At 39.1% G+C, this 6,176-nt stretch overlaps 1 non-coding gene across 1 annotated transcript; it reads right to left on the bottom strand.

Annotated features, from left to right (window-relative positions):
• Positions 1–933: 933 nt before the first annotated feature.
• TRNAR-CCU lies at positions 934–1,006 on the bottom strand. The gene has a single exon. It is a non-coding gene; the product is annotated as a tRNA-Arg (tRNA).
• Between the last annotated feature and the right edge of the window lie 5,170 nt (positions 1,007–6,176).

The following is a 6,176-nucleotide window of genomic DNA, read 5'->3' on the forward strand; positions in this document are numbered from 1 at the left end:
TTGAAAGTAGTGCTTAATACATGTTATGCATCCATGATCCAAATCCACACATAGAAACACAAAAACATTCGCAGAGGCTCTCAGTAATAATCTGCTCAAGCAACAGAGACCTCCAAAGCAGAAACGCAAGCAACCTCCACCCCCCAACACAACCCAAATGACAAATAGCCCACAGACTCAGTGTGCCAATAAACCACAGCCCATAAGGCAAACCAACGTACCCAGCACACTAGTCATAGGTGACTCTATAGTCAGGCACACTGATGTCCCACTCACTAGGCTAAACAAGGAGAAGGTTACTGTCAGCTGCCTGTCAGGTGCCAGGATCTACCACATAACCCATGCACTCAGGTCACTCCACAACAAGTACAAATATGACTGTCATTGTCCATGTTGGCATGAACGACCTGAGACGTACTTCCCTGGACTACATGAAAAGAGACATGAAAGAGCTCTTGTAGCCCAGGCAGGTATGATCCTAGCCCTGAGTAGAATCCTGCCATCACCCAAAATGATACCGCAGTACAAGGACAAAATGATTGACTTCCACAATTGGCTAAGCTTCTGGTGTCATTCTAAAGGGATCCAGTATCTCTCTGCCTGGGACGACATGGTCAACAGACCACGATGCTTTGCTAGAGATGGCCTGCACCGGTCATCCCTGGGATTCTGGATACTGGCTAAGGCTCTTGCTGCCCCTATACTGCCTTTTTTAGGCAAGGTTCAAATGACAAATTCACCACCGTAACAGGAAAGCAAAAATTGAGGGTAATGCTACAAGTCTAGGTTCATAGGTTGGTACTAGGCTATCAGCCCTAGGGCCTATACAAGCCTAGCCATAACAATTCCCTGGCTATTTCTTCCCACACTATTTACTTCCCTGGACCCCTGTCTAGCAAGGCGACTGACGTGATACCCATATTAAGATTATATCACCCCAGATGGGACTCGAACCCACCATCCCTGGCTTAGGAGGCCAATGCCTTATCCATTAGGCCACTGGGGCCTGACAGTCCTAAATCTCAAAATGCACTCACTTGAAGCACTCCTTAAAATGGAGAACATTGATATCTGTGCAGTGACTGAGACCTGGTTCAGGGCTCTAGAGAGCACCACTGCATTACCAGGCTATAACGCATACCACACTTTTCGGCCATCTAACCTGGACCAGAACACCAAAGGTGGAGGTGTGTCCATATTCATTAAGGATATCCACACCTCTAGGCTAGTTGCGCAGCATAATGCATCTGAGGTTATCCAAGTGCAACTAACTCTAGGCAAAACTGCAATCCAAATTGTAGCTTGCTACAGATCCCATGCCATGCCCCAGGATTCCCACTCCTCTTTTCTTGATATACTGGAAAATGCTAGGGTTCAACCAAACACCCTAATAATGGGCGATTTCAACTACTCCACCATTAACTGGGAAAACTACTCATGTACCAACTCCTTTGCTCAACGTTTTCTGGAATTCATAAATTCCAGTGCCCTGGATAAACTTATCCACATCCCCACCAGGGCCAAGAATATCCTAGACCTAGTCATTACCAACATGAGTGACCAATGTTCCACACCTGAAATAAACTCCTCATTGGTCAGATTAAACCATAAGCTAATCACCCTAGATATCCGCATCCCGCCCCCACCCACCATTAAGGAAACGATGGTAAAAAAATTCTCCAAAGCCAACTTTGTGTTTCTTAAGACAGAAGTGGTGAACTTCATGGCACCCATGCAAATGGACAATGCAGTTATGACTGCTGAATCCTACACAAATGCACTCTATGAGCACTTACACGAGTGCATGGATCATGCTATCCCAAACATAACCAAGACACTATATTCCAAAAAAAGGAAGCCAATCTGGTGGTCCCCTACCATAAACAAACTCTACAACAGAAAGAAGAAGCTGTTGCAAAAGAGAGTAAAATCCCATGAGTGGAGGAGCTGCCTGGTCAGCCTCAGTAAGAAGCTGAGATTCCTTATAAGATCCTCCAAAGCTAGCTACAAAAACAAAATTGCCACTGATTCTAAGGGCAACCACAAAGCATTCTATAGCTATGTCAAGACTTTCAATGGCAACACCCAGATCTGCTTTGAGTTACAGCACAACGGCACGAAAATTACAGAACCAAATGATATTGCCAACATCCTGGCAGATAGGTTCAGTGCTAACTTTACCCCCCTCTCACTCCCTAAAGGGCCCATCTCTATACAGGAAGAAGGCAGAGTCCCTGTAATCACATCTATGCTTGTAACAGCTGCACTCTCTAAAGGCAAAAACACAGCATCCATGGGACTGGACAACATCCCAGGCTGAGTTTTACAGGAACTTCAGAACGAACTGGCTATCCACCTAAGCACCATGTTCAATCATAGTCTCATGTCAGGCTTTGTGCCCACTGAATGGTGCACAGCAACAGTTATCCCACTTCACAAAGAAGGAGCCACCACAGATCCTGGGAACTATTGCCCTATTAGCCTGATAAGCCTGGTCTGCAAGGCCATGGAAAGTATCATTATGGAACTCATTAACAAAGACATTGGTAACCTTCAAACTCTGGATCCCACCCAGTTCGGGTTTGTGAAAGGCAGATAATGGCTTCTGAACCTGTTCGACTTCTTTGACGCAGTCACCAAAGCTGTAGATGAGGGTAAGGTGGTTCACACAGCCTATCTTGACCTCGCCATGGCTTTTGACTCCATTCCCCATTCTGGAATTATAGCTAAACTCACTAAACTAGGTATAAATCCCTACATCACAAGATGGGTTGCCAAGTGGCTCATTGACAGAACCCACACTGTAAAAGTTGCAGACTCCAAATCTGACTTCAAATCAGTGACAAGTGGAGTACCACAGGGTTCAGTCCTGGGACCTCTCCTGTTTGGCATCTACTTCTCTAAAGTACAGGCTAACACAGAAGGCCTCTGGCTAACGAAGTTCACAGATGACTGTAAACTAGAAGCCATAGTCGAGTCCCTAAATGATGTGGACATCCTACAGAAGGGCCTCACTGAGACAGATGCCTGGTGTCAGAGGCATGGCCTCAAGCTCAGTGCCAAAAAGTGCATTGTCATCCTCTTTGGTAAAAACTCTGTACCCATGAACTACCACATAAACGGCAGTCTACTTAATGCTGAATGTCTGATAAGAGACCTTGGGACCCAGGTGGACAGTAGTCTCTCCTTTGATAATTACATCATCACAGTAGTCAGGAAATCATTCTATGTGGCACACCTCATCACAAAAGGGTTCTCATCCAGGAAAATAGAAGTCATTCTTCCCATCTACTTGGCACTCATTAGACCCATTATAGAGTATAATGCCCCTTTTGGAATGTACATCAAAAGACATCTGCAGCAACTGGAAAGGCCACAGAAGTTCCTCACAAAGAGGATTACCGGCCTCAAACAGATGCCCTACACTGACCATCTCAAAATACTCCAGCTTTACTCTTTAGCATATCGCCTACTCTGAGGAGATCTCTGCCTTACATATAAAGCTATGTTAAACCCGGTGCTGTTGGACATGCTACACCTTAAGAAATCCCAATCCCTCTGAGCTGCAAGCTCTAGGGACCTAAACCTTGTCACCACAATACACAGGACATGCTGGAGGGATAGATTCCTGTCCCAGAGACTTCATATACTCTGAAACAAGCTACCCATCTATGTCAAGCAAAGTTCCTCATTAGCACTCTTCAAGAAAAATATTGATGAGTGGATGGGAACTAGGAAATACACCCCGGAGATCACTTCTGTGGCTCTGCTCAACAGGGTCACAGGAAATTAACTTTCTTGCATGGCGTAAGCCAAGGAACCTTGTTGGCTAGGCTTACTTAGGCCCTTAGGCCGATAGCCTAGTACCTACCTATGAACCTATGAACCTATGATAGGTAAGTTTTCAGTAGATTTCAAGTCAACACCGAAGAAAGGTCTTTCACTTAGTAATAACGTACAGATTATATTCAATGACTTATAAATATTTATCATTAGAAATTAATGGTTTGAACAATAATGTCAAAAGAGCTGATTTGCTTAAATATATCAAAATGCATAAAGCCCAAATCATCTTTTTACAGGAAACCAATCTAATAAAAAATGACCTGCAAAAATACTTATTTAAAGGCTATACCATTCTGGCTGATTCATGTTTTAAGACTAAGAGAAGGGGCACTCTTATTATATGGAAAAATACTTATACTATGCCAAGAATTATAGATATAATTTCAGATAAAGATGGTTCTATTGGAAATCAATAGGCAGTATTATACTTTGATTAATATATACTGGATACCAGGACTGAGTACTAAATATGTTGACAAATATCTGGACCTGATTACTTTAAATGCAAAAGGGGAAATTATAGCAACAGGTGATTTTAACTGCCTGTTATCAGGCAATGATATTTCTAAAAATGTAAAATAAAACTAACATCTCAAGCCAAGAAGTTAAATGACTTTACAAACCAGATGAACCTTAAAGATATACATGGTCTAAAAGAACATTATTCCTTATTCTGTACTCACTATTCATATCGGTTTGGTACACAAACAAACATTGATAATGCTATAAACTTTACATTTACTACACATACAGATGACTTAAGATTTCTACAGAGAATTCCTGCTTACATAACAAAGTTAAATGACTTTAGGGAATAGATAATGAAAGAAATAGAGATGTTTATGGAAACAAATGATAATGGTGAAGTGACTGATACTATGCTATGGAACACCTTTAAAGTTTATATATATATATATATATATATATATATATATATATATATATATATATATATAAGAATAAAATCTCGGTACCTTAAAAAAGGAGAGAGTGGGACAAAGAACTTTTAGACTTACAAAAAACATAGACAATATAAAAATGGATGCAAAACCAAATAACAAAGTAGCACATAATGAAATTACTAAGTTAAATCAAAAATACTTAGAAGTTCTGAATCATAAGTAGCCCTAAACCTGGAAAAACAAAACTTGCAATCTTATGCTGTAAATCCTAAATATCTACATCAAACAGTGGTAAGATCCAAATAAATAAATAAATAAATAAACAATCAAACTCTTATTAATGAGATTAAATATAAAAGTGATGGTTTGGTAAAGAGTACATCTAACTTAATGGGCATATTAGAAGTGTTCAAAAACTACTATAAAGATATAAATAATAACATACCACTTTTGGAGACAGATAATGTAATAAATACTTTAATTCAAGAAAATATAATTACTAAGATGTCAATGCAACAAAATAACATATTAAATAAACAAATAACACTAACAGAAGGGAAAGAGCAAATAAAAAATTAAAAAGATAATAAAGCTCCAGGACTGGATGGAATAATTCCTGAACGATATAAGATTTTTCCTGAATATATAATAAAGAAAATGATGAGTGCCTTTATTATGGTTAAGCAAAAATGTATAACACCCCCATCATGGAAATATTCAATTATCTCCCCCATATTAAAACAAGGTAAGGACCCCAAATCACTGATTATAAAATTTCCCTGACAATATTAGCTAATAGGATAAAGAAAATATTACCTAATCTAATACATAATGATCAGACAGGGTTCATTGTTCATAGAAAAGTGCAAGATAACATTATTAAATTACTATCATTAATAGACATAGCATGCAAATACAAAAAACAACTAGCTATTATCAGCCTAGACATAGAAAAGGCTTTTGATTCTATTAGTTGGTCTTATCTACAAAGAATTCTGATTGGTTTTGAATTCTCCTCAGATTTTGTCAACTTATTAATGAAAATTTATAGTGGGCCACAAGCTTATGTGAAAATCGGATCATGTCTATCCTCACCAGTAGAAATCCCCAAGGGAACTAGACAAGGTTGCCCTTTGTCACCAATATTGTTTGCTCTTTCAATGGAACCTTTTGCTACATATATCAGAAACAAGGAAAATATAAAAGTCTTTCAAATTAATAATGACTATTGTTCTAAGAAATAGTTATTTGCTGATGATATGTTGTTAATGTTGGGTGATATTGATGGTTCTTTGCATGATGTTATAAATACTTTAAGCAAGTTTGAAAGAATTTCAGGGCTTAAATTTAATCATAATAAATCCAAAACATTACTAATTAACAAAAAGATCAACAAAAACCAAAGAGAAAATAGCCTGTTTAATTGGG

This window comes from Protopterus annectens, chromosome 1.part1 (assembly GCF_019279795.1).
Source record: "Protopterus annectens isolate FY-2018-M chromosome 1.part1, PAN1.0, whole genome shotgun sequence".
Classification (NCBI taxonomy): domain Eukaryota; kingdom Metazoa; phylum Chordata; order Ceratodontiformes; family Protopteridae; genus Protopterus; species Protopterus annectens.